Consider the following 18,298-nt stretch of genomic DNA (forward strand, 5'->3'; position numbering starts at 1 on the left):
TATCAACAGAGGGAAAATTAGTAGAGGGAAAATTACTTTTTGTATTGACCCAGCCACTCCCAGTCTTTAGTCAGGCCTAATTTGGTGGTGTCAAGTTTGCAAATTAATTCCAGTTCTGCAGTTTCTCATTGAAGTATGTTTTTGAAGTTTTTTTGGTTAAAGAATGGCCATTTTTTTAAAGTCTGTTATTGAGTGTCCAGGGAGATTGAAGTGCTCTCCTACTGGTTTTTGAATGTTACAATTCTTGATGCCTGATTTGTGTCCATTTATTCTTTTGTGTAACGACTGTCCGGTTTGGTCAATGTACATGGCAGAAGGGCATTGCTGGCACATGATGGCGTATATCACATTGTAGATGTGCAGGTGAACGAGTCTCTGATGGTGTGGCTGATTTGGTTAGATCCCATGATGGTGTCCCTTGAATAGATATGCGGACAGAGTTGGCAACAGGGTTTGTTGCAGGGATCGGCTGCTGGGTTAGTGTTTCTGTTGTGTGGTGTGTAGTTGCTGGTGAGTATTTGCTTCAGGTTGGGGGGCTGTCTGTAGGCGAGGACTGGCCTGTCTCCCAAGGTCTATGAGAGTGTGGGATCGTCGTCCAGGATAGGTTGTAGATCCTTGATGATGCGCTGGAGAAGTTTTAGTTTGTGGCTGTAGGTGCACTACATTGATGACATCTTCATCATCTGGACCCACCATCAACCTCAGCCGGGACCAGTCCACACAAGAGATCCACTTCCTGGACACTACAGTGCAAATAAGTGATCGTCACATAAACACCACCCTATACCGGAAACCTACTGACCGCTATTCCTACCTACATGCCTCCAGCTTTCATCCAGACCATACCACATGATCCATTGTCTACAGCCAAGCCCTAAGATACAACTGCATTTGCTCCGATCCCTCAGACAGAGACAAACACCTACAGGATCTCTACCAAGCGTTCTTAAAACTACAATACCCACCTGGGGAAGTGAAAAATCAGATTGTCAGAGCCAGAAGGGTACCCAAAAGTCACCTACTACAGGACAGGCCAAACAAAGAAAGTAACAGAATGCCACTACAATCACCTACAGCCCCCAACTAAAACACCATCAGGGGTTTGTTCACCTGCACATCTACCAATGTGATATGTGCCATCACATGCCAGCAATGCCCCTCTGACATGTACATTGGCCAAACCGGACAGTCTCTATGCAAAAGAATAAATGGACACAAATCAGACATCAAGAATTGTAACATTCAAAAACCAGTAGGAGAGCACTTCAATCTCCCTGGACACTCAATAACAGACTTTAAAAAAATGGCCATTCTTTAACCAAAAAAACTTCAAAAACATACTTCAATGAGAAACTGCAGAACTGGAATTAATTTGCAAACTTGACACCATCAAATTAGGCCTGACTAAAGACTGGGAGTGGCTGGGTCAATACAAAAAGTAATTTTCCCTCTATTAATTTTCCCTCTGTTGATATTCACACCTTGTTGTCAACTGTTGGGAATGGGCCACATCCACCCTGATTGAATTGGCCTCGTTAGCACTGACCCCCCCCCCACTTGGTAAGGCAAGTCCCATCTTTCCATGTGATGTATATTTATACTTGCCTACTGTATTTTTCACTCCATGAATCTGATGAAGTGGGTTATAGCCACAAAAGCTTATGCCCAAATAAATTTGTTAGTCTCTAAGGTGCCACAAGGACTCCTCGTTGTTATTGTTATTATTTGTATTCTTACTTATTCCTGTAGCATCCAGGAGCCCCATCATGGGCCAGGACCCTATTGTGCTAGGCTCTGCATAAGCCCAGAACAAAAAGATGGTCCCTGGCCCAGAGGAACACCTAGGGCTTGTTAATTGTGCCTAGCAGCACTGCAGAATGCAACCGACGAGGCAAGCTATAAAAATCACACTGAAGCCAAAGACCTGTTTTGTAACATGCTGTAGCATTAAAATAAACCCTTTAATAAAGAACATTCCGTGACATATGGACAATAACACATTAGCTTTTATTCTTCGTTGAGATAAAGACAGAATAATGAAAATAAAATAGCATCCAAAACTCTAACCATTCCTAATGAAATAGCTGGACTCGACAGCTGGCGCCATGCTGAAGGGCTTTTAAGCACCTGCAGCATGATGCAGGCCTGGAGACTTGCCGCGTTGTTCACTTGCCTCACTCTGGTAATGAGGTCAGCGGGAGCTCTATAGGGCCATCTCAGGCCTCTCTAAGGTGGAGTGGCTCTTTGAGGTAAGAGAGCTAGAGGGAAAAGATGTGGGATCAAACAAAGCAACCAAGAGAAAGTTTGGGCAATAAGCTATGGAAAAGCAGGAGTACAGTCCTGTCAGGCATTTGATACAAGGGTTAAGGGTCTGAAGCAACAATCAAACCAAACTCAAGAGCAGACCCAGTTTTGCACAGGAGTCAGATCCTTCAGTCTGGCTGACTGGGGAAGGATGAGGGCAAAGTGACAAAGGTGTCTTAAAGTCTCTCCTGATCACAGGGGTCTCTCTTGTCCCTGACACACCTTCTGTGCTGGGATCAGGGAACTCAGGATAGGGTGAGGTAGAGCCAGTTATGCCAGCTGTCCACCTGCCAGGGATTCCCTACACCTGGGAATTTCCCAGCTCCCTGTTCAGTCAGTTTTCTGGCCCCTTTGCATCACAGGAGCTGTGCAAAGGGTGAAGCAGGTGCTGGGGATCTGGCCCTTTGTGTGAGGGAAGGAGAGAATGGCATGGGGGCCTGACACAGTCACCACACGGAAAACAAGTTAACTAAAAACAACCTTTTGGTGAAAGGGTGACATTGCCAAGTAACTCCCTGAATGGTGAGTGCAAAGGGACACAAACTCCAGGCACACGGCTGGACAGAGGGTTCCACACACCTAGAATCCATGGGTCTCATTACTTAGGTGGCATAAGTGGGGAGACTATGCCTACCTATCCCTTAATAGCTCTGAATGTATACCCTGTCTGGCCTGCGGGCATGCCCCTTCCCAAAGACCCGTCTATACCCTGTCTGGCCTGCGGGCATGCCACTTCCCAAACACTCTGCTATACCCTATCTGGCCTGCAGACATGCCCCTTCCCAAAGACCCTGCTATACCCTGTCTGAGCTGCAGACATGCCCCTTCCCAATGACCCTGCTATACTCTGTCTGAGCTGCAGACATGCCCCTTCCCAATGACCCTGCTATACCTTGTCTGGCCTGTGGGCATTCCCCTTCCCAAAGATCCTGCTATACCCTGTCTGGCCTGCAGACATGCCCCTTCCCAAAGACCCTGCTATACTATGTCGGAGCTGCTGGTATGTGTCAGCTTTTCCATAGGTCCTTTCCCACTGACATGCTACCAAGCACAGGAAGCAGGTATTTAGTCTGAAAAAACAAGTGAAAACCACACACTCACCTGTTCAGCTAACTTAAGAAAGTCGAAGCCTGGGGATGTATACAGAAACGTACACTAAGGAATTCTGGTTTTTCGGTTTGTTTCCTGTACCTAGTCCTCTGATGCTAAACATGCTGGTTTGCCCCTACACTAATTTTAGCTGTTTTTCTGTAAACACTCTAATTTCATTATCTATGCTGATAAGGTTTGCCTGTGGAGATCATTAGCTTTGTATCTAATAACTCAGCAATAACTGAGAGCTGTATGGGATCGAGGCAATGCATTCAGAAAACAAAAGTTATTTCAGTTAGTAACTTTTCTGTACTGTGTTTACAAAACCCTCTTGGACCTTCATTATACATCATAAAAAAGAAAAAGGCAACCAGCCCAATATCATAGAATATCAGGGTTGGAAGGGACCTCAGGAGGTCATCTAGTCCAACCCCCTGCTCAAAGCAGGACCAATCTCCAATTTTTGCCCCAGATCCCTAAATGGCCCCCTCAAAGATTGAACTCACAACCCTGGGTTTAGACCAATGCTCAAACCACTGAGTTATCCCTCCCCCCAAATATTTCCTTTTGCAAGTCCCTGTTAAAGACAACACATATTTAGATCAGTTAGGTTCTTCTTTTTGTTCTGAGTTTGTTCATCACTATGGCTTCTATGCACTGCTGCAATGCAACTAATAAATAATAGAAATATTATAATCAAATAATAGTAAGAAAAGCTACCTGCTGAATGCGTGGAGTTTTGTCAGAAATGTTGTTTCTGACTACATTTTTCAATGAGAAATTTCTAAAGGAAATGAAAACATTTTTTTGTTTCCAATTGCATTTTTCAGTTCAGTTTTTGAAAAATCAAAATGAAAACTTTGATTCAAACTGAAAATTAATGCTTCCCTTCAGAATGTCACACCATTTTAAAAAAAAATTTCAAATGGAAAATTTTGAACAAAAAAATTTCAGCTGAAATTTTAGTGGGAGGGGAAATAGCTTCCCATGCAGCTCTAGAATAAACACACACACAAATGTATGGCTGGGGTGGCTGGGTATTGCTCAATATGTAATACAAGGGAAGGAATGAAATACTGGGATTTTGTTCAATCATGTTTTTGTCTGCAGCATACTGCCCAACAACATGGCTTGCTGCCTCTGCCAGATGAAAGAGAATATTGAAATTCTGTGTAAGACAATCAAGTTACACTGTGAACATTTGTGTGCCACCAACTCCTCCCTGTGCGGTAGGTTTGCAGTTAACATATATCATTTTGAACATAGACGCCTTAAGTGTGACCATTACTCCATTAGCTGTGAAAGATTCTGTACAGGAAAGGCTCAGTTGGTCCTCCACTCCCAGCACTCAGCACTTCACAAGACTGTGTGCAGCCCTGGTCACTCCATCTCACAAATGATATTGCGGAATTCGAGGGGGTTCAGAAAGGGTGATGAGAATGATCAATGGCCTGTGAAAACTCTTTCACGAAGACTGAAAAGATGAAGATTTCTTATCTTAGAAAGGAGATGATAAGAGCGGACATGATAAGAGTCTATAACATAATGACTGGTCTAGAGAAGGGAGATCAGGAGCTTCTGTTTTCCCTGTGTCATAACACAAGAACAAGGGGCATTCAGTGAGGTAAAAAGAGGCAAATGCAAAATGGAAAAAAAGAAATACTTTTTCACACAATACATGGTTAGACTATGGAACTCACTGCCTCATGAAGTTGAGGCCAAGAAGGTAGCAAGATTCAAAAAGGAACTGGACATGTCTATGGATACCAGAATATTCAGAGTTAGAATACTTACTGATAAACATTTGGGAAGGGATATTAAACCTCGTGCAAGGTGCTTAAGCTGATCTCTAACTATTAGGTTAGGGCTTGTCTACACATGGAATTATTCAAGAGCTATTCCTTATTAACTCCACATGTGGACACTGTTCTACCTCTGTGCCAATTCCAGGGGCATCCCTGCTGGGGTGAGACCAAGGCAGCCTCAGGAGTGACTGGTTTAGAGCCCTGTCAGTGTGAGCCATTTAAACTCCCTGAAAGTCTGCTGAGCAAACAGCCCCAACAGACACCAGCAGCTGGCACCCAAGAAGACATTTAACTAACAGCCCTCTCCCCCACCACCACACACACACAGGGCACGGAGAAATGTGGAGCTTTTCTGACTAGAAAGTGGGTTTGAGGCAATGAAGGCTGAAGAGTGTTTTGGAATTAAAACTTTAGTTGGTGTCAAATATCATCTTGGGAAAACTGGCTTGTTTGGTTAATTGTCTATGGTTGGTTCCATCCAACATGGTGTTTCCTTTAGCACTGGTATCTGCACGCCAATGCGATTCAATTGCACGTGCTGAGTTGCATACCACAGCCTCAGTCGTGCACCTCCCTTGTAAAATATGAGCCTCAGAACTGACAAGAGATGCCATGAATTCTTGTACTCGTAGTCAGGCTGTTCACACTCCCACTCTTACCTGTGACCCGAAATCACAGAGGGGAGCAAGGAAATATCAGTTGCGCCATTGAGGCCTTTTCTCTCCCTCTCTGGACTGCACTAGTGCTACAGTTGCATCTAGTCTACAGGTTTAAATGTCCTGAACAAACAGAGAAGCCGTTCCACAGCCTGATCGGTCTCTGTTACATGGTCACAGGCTGCTCTCAGAGTGCCCCTGTCTCGCACAGTGCGACATGCAGCACCAGGCCACTGCATGCACCACTTTGGTTTGATGTACCTCATGAACAGTGTTGCCTACTAGGTACAGCACTGCACTGGGACTTGGGAGACCCGGGTCATATTCCCAGCTCTGCCGCTGACCTGGTGGATGACCTTGGAAAAGACACTTCCCTGCTCTGTGCCTCAGTTTCCCTACCTGTAAAATGGGGATAACGATGTTGACCTTTGTAAAGCACATTGAGATCTGCTGATGAAAAGTACTATAAAGAGCTAGGGATTATTAATAAGTAAGACTACATTTTAGTTCCGGGTATTTTTAGTAAAAGTCATGGCCAGATCACAGGCAGTAAACAAAAAAATCATGGCCCGTGACCTGTCCATGACTTACTTGTAATATACCCCTAACTAAAACTTGGTCGGGGGGGAGGCCATGGGTGCTCTGAGGGGGTGGCCTGGGACTCCCACTGGTGCAGAGAAGGGGGGCCAGGTGGCAGCACGTGGCCCGGGACCCCCGCTGGTGCTGGGGGGGAGGATTGGCGGGGCTGGCAGGCTCCCTACCCAGCTCTGCGTGTCCCTGCGGCTCCTAGGGGGAGGGGTGGCCAGGGGGCTCCGTGTGCTTCCACTGCCACAAGCTCTGGCTCCGCAGCTCCCATTGGCTGGGAACTGCAGCCAATGGGAGCTGCGGGGGCAGCGCCTGTGGGTGGGGGCAGTGCACAGAGCCCCTTGGCCCCGCCGCCTAGGAGCTGAAGGAACACGCCAGCTGCTTCCAAGGAGCCGCCCCCCTCCCCGAGGTAAGCACCACCCTGAACCTCAACCCACTGCCCCAACCCTGAGCCCCCTCCCAAACCTAAACTGCCCCAGCAGTGGCCAGTGCAGCTGGCCCAGGGGCTGCCTGATATGCTCAGGCCCACTCCTTCCACTTCTACTGGGCGTGGGGGCCACAGATCTGCCTCTGATAGCTGAACACCAGCAGAGAGTCTGCTTGCACTGGGGAGTTCTCAGCTGGCCTGGTGTCTGCTTTCAGGCCACTTTGCACTGGATAATCTAGTCTGTCGTTTTCCGTATGGAATGCTCTATTAGTAGTAACTGCAAGTGGTGACCAATATTTCATCCTCATTCAGCTGGTCTGGTTCCATGCTTTGTCTCGCTTTCCAGGATTTGGGTTTTTTGGTTGGTTTTCAATTTGAGTTAATTTTATTCAGCTGATTCTGAGTTTGGCAAGAGTGAAAAAATACATTTACACTTAGCTAAGGGCAATGAGATATAGCTTTGGAAGAGAAACAACCAGAGAGTGAGAGGTCTTAGGGTGTGGAAAACTCTCCCAAGGAAAGCTTGGTCACATGGGACACTTAAAATGAATGTGGGCAGAGCCCTTTATATATCCTCTGGCTCCAAAAGAGGGACCGGTTGATCTAACAAGTCTTTCCCCCTAACTTATCTACTATACATTTCAAAACGGGTTTCTCTTTAGCACACATTTCCACTGAGTTGTTACACTGTGTCTCTGGGTTAGGGTAACCCTGTGACCCCATATTTTTGAAGCAATCTCTTCTTGACATAGAGAGATACAAATTTGCTCTCTTGTGTTTTGAACAGTTCACGAAGAACCTTTAGAAAAGATGCAAGAGGAATTAATGAAAGTGTTACAGTCCAGGAAACTGAATGCCAGCATTGTGTTAAATCTTGAGCCTGAGGAACCTTTACTCACCAACAGCGATAATAAAATCACAATGCTCACAGATAGCCAGTATCAACCTAAGATTGATATTAATCTTAATAAGTCAGGAGAGCTTCTTCCTGGAGTAAATTACCTTTTCTTTAAACACCTGACCAAGAAGGGAGAAATAAAGGATGTAGGACTGACAGTCCTGCCATATTTTAAACTGTTCAATTTTAATTTACACAAAGGAAAAGTTACCCCAGGCCCTTTCAAACTTCCTACAGCTCAGTCCAGTATGTTGGCATTGACTGACTTTCAGCACGTGGACTGGGCCAATGAAAGTGAATTGAGGAAACTCTATATTTTGGCGAACTTGCTAGCAACAGAGCTCCAAGAAAAATTATATAATGCTGAAAATGGCAATGGTGCAAACAAGATCAAATCTGTGCTCAAGTCATTCCTGAAGACTCCTGCCATGCACAAAAGCCAAGCACACGGAACTGAGCAGCAAACTCCAGCAATGCCCGGGCGTCTGAGAGAACATTTGAAAACCAGAGGGATGTGTAGGGAACTTGCAGAACAATGCGACAAGGTTTTATCCAGAAACACACATGGAAGGAAGAAAACTCCAGAGAGAACAAAGGAATGTGTGGATTATATGATGAAATGTACAATGGAAGGGAAGGAAAAACAATCAAAGAAGATGAAAAGAGAGACCCTGCAAGCTAAAGAAGAGAGAAGCAAAGGAACAGTTTGCTGTTTTAGCAGAAAAAGAAGAGAAACTAAGAAGGCATTTAAGAGTCAGATGCAAAAGCAAAGTGACTTAGATTTGCACCGTGTAGCACAAAGCAGGAAGAAAGTGGCTAGGAGTTTAAATCCCTCTAGCACAGTTTCTGTCTTCAGACATCACAAAATATCCATTCCCTCCTCCCAGAGACATTCCCTTCCACACTTGCCCACACAGGCCTCTCACTTGACTGTCTCATTTAAGGTTGAAAACAATTCTGAGGACTTAACAGGTAAAATCATTATTTTCTTGGAACATGACAATAAAACTGGTAGGAAGAAAGATCTGGACGCTCTAAAGGCAAAGCATGCACCCCTTAGAGAACCTAAAAAAGTTCTTATTTTCAGAAAACACGGCCAGAAAGGGAGCCCGCATTTCAGTAGAAATAATCATCTTTTCCAGAAGGCATTTCATCGAGTGAATTCAGCTGTAAGCCACATGCTAGTGGAAAGAAAACAAAAGCACAGGATGAATAGTAAAGGTGTAATCAATAGATTATCACACAGAAAGAGTGCTGCTTTGACTGATGCTGTCTTGGAGAAGCCATCAGAAAACAAAGACTCTTCACTGGATGGTATCTTACCCAGCATACACCAAGTCAATGAAACACACTGGAAGCATCAAAAAGAGAGCTCTGGTTTTCCATATGCACTTAGTGGTTCATCATCCCCAGATAATTACTCTGTTCAAGGAGACCTGTTTGAAGCTGAGCTGAATAATCGATTGCACTCCCTCATCCCAAACCAAGCTGTGAGAAACCTCATCTCCCATGTGATCCGAACCCTGAAAATGGACTGCACTGAGCCCAGGGTGCAGCTGGCCTGTGCGAAGCTCATCTCTAAGACAGGCCTGCTCATGAAACTATTCAGTGAGAGAGAAGATATCAAAGAAACCTCCTCTTTGTGGCGAACGTACCTCTGGGAAAACGGGAACGTGCCCAACAAAAGCGCCCACCAGAGGAAAGCCAGCAAGAAAGATTCAGAGGAGGTAAGCATCACACGATACACTGGAAATGAGCAATAGAAAACTCAGAAGTAACTATCATTCCCATTCTGTTTGAATGTCTTTCTGTTACATAGTTATCCCCAGAGCCTCCCCAGTACAGCTACGGCAACAAGCTGCTGCTGGCGATTTCGGTGACAGTGGTCATAATGATTATCATTGCAGTGATTTGTCTCATCGAGGTAAGCCAAAAAAAAATCAATTTTTTGCATAGCCATTGTTCCAGTCGTCCTTGCAGCACTGTGTAGGAGATTGGCAGTATCCCTTCGAACACTGTATGAGCCCTCCGTGGTTTAGAAACTGCCCAGAACCAGCCAGAGCAGCCATATGTCGGTACTTATGCCTTACCTGCTCGGGTCTCTCTGTGCAGCAGTCAGGAGATGTGGCTGCAGCCACAGGCGCTGACCCGAACTCTGCCCCCTCCCCAAGGCCCTGCCCGCACTCTGCCTCTTCCTGCCCCCGCCCTGCCCCCTCCCCGAGGCCCTGCCCGCACTCTGCCTCTTCCTGCCCCCGCTCTGCCCCCTCCCCGAGGCCCTGCCCTCACTCCGTCTCTTCCTGCCCCCTCCCCGAGGCCCTGCCCTCACTCTGCCTCTTCCTGCCCCGGCTCTGCTCCTTCCCCGAGGCCCTGTCCCCACTCCATCTCTTCCTGCCCCCGCCCTCCCCCCAAACACCTCCTGCCAGCCACCTAACAGCTGATTGGTGGGGCTGAAGAGCTGGTCAATGGTCCCACTGAACAGCTGATCCACAGCCCCGCTGAACAGCGGTGGCTGGTGGGTGCTGAGCACCCCTATTTTTCTTCCAGGGGTGCTTGAGCCCTGGAGCACTCACGGAGTTAGCACCTCTGGCTGCAGCCCTGGCAGACACCCCAGCTGGCTTAGATCTAGCTGGGATGTTTTGAGGGCTCATGCTGCCATGGCTGTACAGCTCTTGTTACTCAAGCGAGCTTTGATCCAGCCAGATCACGTTGATCTCACTAAATCATCGCTAGCTCAGGTATATCTGCACGTGCTGCAAACGCACCTCCCACATGCAGCGTGCGCTTTGGGTCCTCGGTCACTGGGGTATCTGGGACTAGACCAGCCATGCCGGTGTGGTTTCGCGCATTATTTTTGTTGCATAAAGAGCACAGCTATAGCCTACTCCTCCCTTGGGAGGGAAATATTTAATAAGCCCACCCACTTCTTCCACACTACCCACACGCAGGGTCTTAGTTCAGGAGTGCTCAGGGAGGAGCTGAAAGAGGGCACCGTGGTAATGGTTGCAAAGGGGGCTCAACCCTGCAGTCCCTACTCAGGCAGAACTCCCACCATTCATTATCTCACATCCGCCCTTCCATGTGTTGTGTCCAACCATCACCTCTTGACACTTTCATTTGGGCCCGAGACTGTCTTGCTGGTATCTACTGTTTGGACAGTGCCCAGCACAACAGGGCTGCGGGGCAGCTAGGCACTACCAGAGTGCAAATTACAGCAACAGTAGCATTGCACCCATCATTGGGACAGGCGGGTCCCTCCAAGAAAATGGCAGGAATAACTGTCCATTGAAGTCAATGGCAGCTTTACCTGTGTGAAGACTGCAGGATCCGGGCACAGGATCACAAGCAGTGTCCTGATGTCATCACATTGTTGCTTAGATATATCAGTAAAGTGTCCGGTGATAGAACAAAGCCAAGAGCGTCTGTCTCTCTCTCTCTTTCCTGGTGGCTAGAGAACTGGTCTAGACAGGGGTTCAAATTCTGTTCTTACTTCAAATCAGGTTGAGAAAGGACTTGTCTGTCTCGCTCAAGCCAAAAAATTTTCAGGCAGATATTTCATGGAAACGATAGGTTTCAGCTTTAATGAAAGAATATTTCACCAAAGTGACCAGCTCTAGATGGTAGTGGCTCCTCCCTCTTGTTTTCATTCTCCTCTATAGACTCGACTCCTGGTTGGACTATATTTCCCATGATGCACTCTGATCTCTCCTCTTGGAATGAGGACATGGTGCATCATGTGAGTTGCTGGCCGTGGTGCATCATGGGACATGTAGTTCAGCTAGGGAGACCAGTCCATTGAGAAGAATAGGGACATGAGGCAACCTAACTAAAACTATCACAAGGAAGTGTGGCAGCATTTTCAAATAAAAATATTTCAGTTTTGGGTTTTTCAATGAAAAAATCTAACTTTTCTGCAGCAAACACTTTTAGTGAAACATTTTGTTTAGTCGAAGAACAATTTCCCAGTGAAAAATCGTTTAGATAGAAAATTTTTGTTTAGCTCCTATTTAATAACCAGTATCTTGGTGTTTCTTGTATGCAGCATACAGGGAGAAAATGCCTGGCAGCTGTTGTTTAAGAGTCATTTTTTTTTCTTCTTAAGCAGATTTGTTCCCAAAGATCCGCAGCATCTTCTCAATCAACACATGATAACAAACCACAGTCAATATGGTAATTGTTCTCTTTTCCCCTGCCAGTGTTGTGTAACACAGACAGCTGTTTTCTCTCGTTTAGACAATGCCTAATCTTAGACTGTTCCAAACCTTTCAAATATTGCATGTTGGAGAATCACAAGGCACCCACTTGGATATTTAAAAAACAATGCTTCACTTTTAGCAAACACAGAGAAGACACTCCAAAGAGAGAGAGATCCCAGCTGCTGACTAATAAACTTAGACATCTGCAAACCTCTCACCAGCAGCTTGCAAGCTGCTCTTCTCCACAGTAATTATTAATCGCATGTGACAGCTATGCTATTTGCTGTAACAATGTATCACCACTGTCTCTTCCCAGGCCCTACTAGCCAATACTAATGCAGCAGTTTGCCCGGGACCCCAGTGTTGCTCACATGCATATTGTGATTCATTAGCTCTGTGCAGTTAGTATTTACCATATTTATTCAGAAAAAAATAAGTCTTTCCTGCAAATGCCCTCATGATATGATGCCCAGTGGTACCACCTCCATATCAAGTCATGGGAGCGTTTTAATTTAAATAAATGAGCAGATTTCCTTGCCCCTCCCCTTGCACACACTCCTAGGGCTCAGGGTTTGCCACTGGGGAGAAGACAGGATATTTGTGGATGCCCCTTACCAGCGCATCAGTGCTCAGAGCCCCAGGCTTCCCCTGCTGCAGTGTACTAGCTGAAGTCATCCACTCACGCTCCTCCTCCAGAGCAGCATGAAAGGAAGGTTGGGTTGATCGACTTGATTGTTTCAGCGTCATTCATTGCAGGGGCTCTAGGAGACGTTGCTCCCGTTTGCTGTGCAGCACTGAAATCTAGGGGGCTTCGAAGAAGGGATTTTCTGAGCCTGTCTGCTTGCTGCTTGTGCCCTGTGTTGGACATAACTGGGGTCACACGGGCACAGCAGGCCTGTAGCACCTCTGACTCTCTTCCTCAGGCATCCGTGGAGGATTCTACTCTTGCCCATTGCATCCACTCAATCCTAGCAATGCTTCTGTCTGGGGCACTGCGGGCAAGCTGAGGGCAGGACCGACTCTAGGCACCAACAAAGCAAGCACGTGCTTGGGACGGCACAATTCCAGCCATCCTTTTTTTTTTTTGCTTGAACAGTTGCACTCTCGGAGCTTGGGGTGGCAAAAAACCTAGAGCCGGCCCTGGCTGAGGGTTCTGAGCCTTGTGTCCCATGTTCACAAGTCAGAGCTGCCTAGCTGAGCCCTATGAAAAGCACACAGGCGTGGACTCATCTGCTGCTTTGCACTGCCCCGGGGGCGGGACCATGCGTTTTCCATTCTGTGGCCTGCGGGCTAGATGGCAGGCCTGCTTCCCCAGGAGTGGCACGGGGACCCATCTTCTCGCTCTCTCCCTCCTACGTGCCCCAACTCCCGACGCCAAGGCATCTGATCTCTGTCTCTCACCCCGAGAGCTGAACCATCTTCAAGTTTCCCCATCTCCCCCTCCAACTCTGTGCTCCCCATTTCTGCCCTCCTGCTCCCTGCCACCCATTCTTGGCCCCGCCATTTCTACTTCCCCTGACCTTTCTATCTGCCCCCACCTTCTTACTCCCACTTTTTTCCCCACCTCAGTTTCCCTCCATTTCTCTGCCCTCCTTTTCACCTGCCTCCCAACCCCAACAAAGGGGTAACCATTTCACTACAAGGGGGGAAAAGGGGCTCGGGGCTGCTGATCTTCCTCGTGGTGAATCGCCCTCTGCAGGGAACTGCAAGAAGTCCTATTGCCACCCCCCTCCCTCACATCATCTTCATCCTCCCTGCCTTCTCCCTGCCCTTCGTCTCTCTGTGAGCTCATCCCCTCCCCGCACAACCAACCCAAACCTTTATTTAAAGTTACTGGTGGCCCTACCTTGCCATTTGCCACTCATGCCACTGGTCGCACTGCTTGGCATCTAGCCTTCTCCCCAGCTCGTGGCATGTGCCTGTTCCAATGGCTGGCTCTTCTGTGCTGGGCCGTCTCTTACGCTGTGTGTGTGCAGAGCCCAGTGCAGCGGGGTCCTGTCAGGGCTGATTCCCCCACTAGCACTTCGAGTGCAGAAGGAGAGGGTCTGCAAGGATTCTAACAATTAATACTGGCCACTCCAGGCTTGTATTAAACTCCCAAGGTTACAGCTTCTCTCTGAGCTTGGATGGGTTGATGCTGCCACCACCCAAGTGCAAAAAAAAAAAAAAAACCCTTAGGACCCAGGAAGGCGCACTTGGGAATTCCTCTCTGTGGGGTACCCTCAAGTCCTTTCACCACCACCCTCTGCGGGGAAGAGCAGAGAAAGAAAACAAAGGAAATCAGCTGTTGTCACCAGCTAATTAAACAACATGCACAAACCTCTCAGGACACAAAAACCCAATCCTGCTCTTAAAAAAGGTAAATTTTATTAAAAACAAAAAGAAAGAAAATACATTTGGAACTTAGGCTAGTGCTAGATTTTAAAAGAGCAAATATAATAATTAAGCATCAAGAATGGTTTTCTTGAGATTCAGCTTAATGGTTACAAGCAAAACAAAAGCATTTGGGGGTTAGCACAGAGGAGTCCACAAGCCATAAAGAAATAAAAGAGATAAACCTAATCGCATCTTCCTAGATCTTCCCTGATCTACTTACATATCTAGGATTCAGGTAAGTAATTCCTAGGTATGATCTGATGATTTTTCATACCTGGTTTAAAGCTTCTTACAGCATTGCTGTTCTGTGTCTCCTCTCTCCGGAGAACAACAGACAAAAGGAAAGCTTTTTCCCAATTTTAAAAAGTTCTAGCCCTCCCATTGGCTCTTTTGGTCAGGTGCCCAGTCCCTTCCTAGCTGCTTTTTTAACCCTTTACAAGTAAAGCAAGTAGAAAATAGCTACTAACAGGGATTTTAGAGCTAACTGGCTGGCTGGGTGTCCATAAAAGGGAGCTATCTCCCACCCCTTCATTTATCACAAGCCCTGGTCACAGCTGGGGTCCCAGGCACTGCGATAATACTCACAATTACTAAATACCGTATGAGGCGGCTACACACTGCCATGGGAACAGACACTGGGTCACATCCAAAGCTGACGGCCCGGGAGTCCCACGTTAGCAGGTCACTGCACAAGGGGCTCACTTGCATGCGCAAGGGCCTTCTCGGACAAGCTGAGCCTTGCTTCTCTGCTGCATTGCCCCAGTAATGCCAGTGACATCAGTCCCACTTACACAGGGGAGAAAGCATTGCCTGACAAGGCTGTCTCTCCTCCTGCACGATGGAGGCCCACACAGCGTACGGGGGTGCCCCATGCCACCTTGCTCCCCTGCGTGGGCACGAGGCGGGTTGCTGTTGTGGCCTGTCTTTGTGCTGTGCTTTGGTTGTTTATCTTGTAGATTCAGGATGAAATGTTACCAGTAAGAGAGTGGATGTTTTCGTACTGGCAGGAAAGGGCTACCTGAGGCCATCTGTAGCTGCACCATGGTGAACCTTGTTTGTAAAAGTACTAAAAAGAGGGAATTCTTCAGGGACAAAAATGCTTGGAGGCTTTCCATCTCCCTTGCAGCCCCTTTATTTCCAATCCGTTAAGTCCAAAAGCGTCACAACAGTTTGAGTGGCTATTGGCTGGCTTCCAAACCCACTGCTCACTGTGCCATGTCAGCTGGAGCAGGGTAGCAGCGCATGGGGAGCGAGATTTAGGAGGAGTCACTAACTTGCTTTACGTGATGTTCTTTTTTTAAAAGGTCGTTTCAGAAACTCTCCCAAGAAAGAAAGAGCAAAATCTCTTCTGAAGCGATCCATCAGGTAAGCACAGACAGAAGTTTCAATGTGCCAGATAATTGTACTTACCAAATGTGCCAGTAATTGACACTACAGCACAGTATAAATGTCTCTGCTGTCTTCCAGGTCCCTGGTGTATCAGAGACTTCAAGTATGGAGAAACCGCTTTGGCTTAGAGACATGTATCTCCCACTGGATTCTATACGTAAAAAATCCATGGCCCAGAAATTATATGACAGAGACTCTTCGGATGAAGAAGAAATTTTCAACAGGGCTGATGTAAGGTAAATCAGGGAATATTAGCAATGCCTAGAGTTATCACTGCATTTCCCCTTGAGCTCCTGCTTTGGAGCCACACCATCCCCCACCCATGCAGGGACTAGGAGGCTCTGGGACTTCCCCTTTGCTCACTTGCCATCAGATCATCCCTGAAGATGTCCCATGATGCACTGGGAGAGTGGCCATCTTGGGACAGCTCCATAGGACAGTTGCCTTTGCCCATCCTCAAAGCCATATTGCAGTGCCCCTCTCCACATGTGATCCAGAGCCCCCATGGGCTTGAAGAGAGAACACGACAGAGAACTGCTATCTCCTCGGGCCGACCCTTCACGCTCCTCACCAGCCCCACGTGCTGGGACCAGAGGCATCCCTGAGATCAGAGAGAAGGGAAGAGCATGATGCTGAGCTGCTGCTGCTCCTCCCCTCTGCTCATGTGAGTGGGGGCAGAGCACAGGGGCTTTAGTCCCTTTCAGAGGACAACCCATTTTCATCTAAAGGTTGTCATTACAACTGGCTTGTTGCCATGGTGCTCAGCTTCCATCTCCACATCTTAGTAATCAGATAAGGGTTTTCGTGGGACTGTCTAGGGTCCTCTAGAAGAATGAGAACAAGCCACCGAGATGCTAGATGCATATGAGCAGTTGTTCAGTTACGCCTGCTTTCGGCTGGCTAGGGCCGAGGCCTGCAAGATCTCTCTTTTACTCTCAGTGGGGTACACAACTTGAGCTGTAGCTCTGATCCAGCAAAGCCCTTACACAGTTGCTGAAGTCAGTGAGACTAAGGCCCAAGCCCTCAAAGATATTTAGGAGCCTGTTGCCGGCACCCAGTGCCGAGAGGCTGAACAACAGCTTGAGTGGTTCGTTACCCGGTGTGCTACACCCAATAATCACAACGGGGTGGAGAAGCAGAAAAGTTTATTTGCAGCTGCAAAAAGGTACAGGGAGAATAAAATCTCAAATCCTGCACAACAGAGCAGGAAGTTACACAGGCTTTTATACATCCTTTTTCCCAGCATACTTATCCAATAGCAAGCTGCCCCAAGTATCCATATAGCCAGCCAATCCAGTTCCCAGCTAGTTCCCTGATTATCTGTATCATTTGTTAAGCTATACATAAAGCTGCTTTATTCAGCATTGTTCTTCCATATCTCCCCTGTTTGGCCTTGCTTAGTTTCAGGCAGTCTGACTCTGCAACATACTGTTGCAGATTCTCAGCATAACTGCTGTGTGTGCCTCCAGGCGGGGGGGCCAAGGACACTTGGGCCTAGCACACAGAGCTGCTGCGAGTGCCTCCAGGCAGGAGGGGGGGGGGGGGCAAGGACACTGGGGCCTAGTGCGAGGGGGCTTCATCGACACTTGTGGTCTTCCATCCCCTCGAGTTACCTAGTGGCCATGCCCCAGTGTTCCCAACAAGCCTAACTCCCAGGAGAGTCAGGTGCCTAATACCTTGAGGATCTGGGCCTTAGCCCACAACTTTGCTGGATCAAGGCCTTAGGTCCTGGTCCAAAGCTCATTGGACTTTGAATCAGACCCTTCCAGAGCTTTTATCCTGCGTAGAGAGAGCTCCTCAAGCTGAGCTCAGGGGCAGGAGCAGTGCTGCATTTTGCATCAGTAGCACGTACTGATGAAGTGGCAGCACTGGAAGAGGGGAGCTGAACAGTTTCTAGTCTCCCGTAGTGGCAGCCCTGCATCTTACTCTGATACTTAGGTAACAGAAGGAAGAAAATATTGCTGTGCATTAAATGAAAATCCAGCTTTTCCTGTAGCTAGACAGAAACTTTTTAAATCTTTCCATGTTTGTCTTTTTCTATTTAGAAGACAATATGAGTGGTCGTCCAGCAAAGAAAGCTACTAACTTGTATTTTTGTGAATACTACTGTATATCAAGAGTACTGTATAAAGTTATAATGTTGCTCTGTGTGACATAGATAAAACGGGAAGCCATCCTCTCTGTCGCCTTCAGAACTGATGATTAAAATGCATACTTTTTCACAGAACAAGTGTGGACTTAGTGCTAACCCTGCGAGCTGGGAGGGTCCCAGAGCTTGGGCTCCAACCTGAGCAAAGTATACACAGCAATGAAGCAGCCCCGTGAGCCCGAGTCGGCTGACATGGGCCAGCCGCAGATTTTTCTTCCCTGTGTAGACATAACCTATGTGTCCCCCATTCCCCACTTTTCCCCATACCACGTCCGGCATTCTCTTCCTCCATGCCAGAGCTCTGTGTACTGCCCCATTCCCCCTATGCCAGGGGTTCTGTGTGCCCCCCTACCAGGGTCACCCCTTCTCTCCCCCATGCCAAAGACTTTGTGTGCTCCCCCATTCTCCCTACCAGGGTCTCCCT

At 47.4% G+C, this 18,298-nt stretch overlaps 2 long non-coding RNA genes across 4 annotated transcripts in view; one reads left to right on the top strand and one right to left on the bottom strand.

The window, feature by feature from the left end:
- LOC311513592 overlaps positions 1–14,682 on the bottom strand; it is a 72,918-nt gene extending 58,236 nt beyond the window's left edge. For all 3 annotated transcript variants that reach the window (XR_014709753.1, XR_014709754.1, XR_014709755.1), the window contains exons 1-2: positions 14,611–14,682; positions 13,807–14,205 (exon numbers count right to left, since the gene is read on the bottom strand). This is a non-coding gene — a long non-coding RNA (uncharacterized lncRNA). The remainder of the gene's footprint in view (positions 1–13,806; positions 14,206–14,610) is intronic.
- A 162-nt stretch (positions 14,683–14,844) lies between these two features.
- Positions 14,845–15,955, top strand: LOC311513866. The gene is made up of 3 exons (XR_014709791.1): positions 14,845–15,017; positions 15,641–15,701; positions 15,804–15,955. It is a non-coding gene; the product is annotated as an uncharacterized lncRNA (long non-coding RNA).
- Positions 15,956–18,298: the final 2,343 nt, after the last annotated feature.

Source organism: Lepidochelys olivacea (assembly GCF_965140295.1).
Source record: "Lepidochelys olivacea isolate rLepOli2 genome assembly, chromosome: 27".
Classification (NCBI taxonomy): Eukaryota; Metazoa; Chordata; order Testudines; family Cheloniidae; genus Lepidochelys; species Lepidochelys olivacea.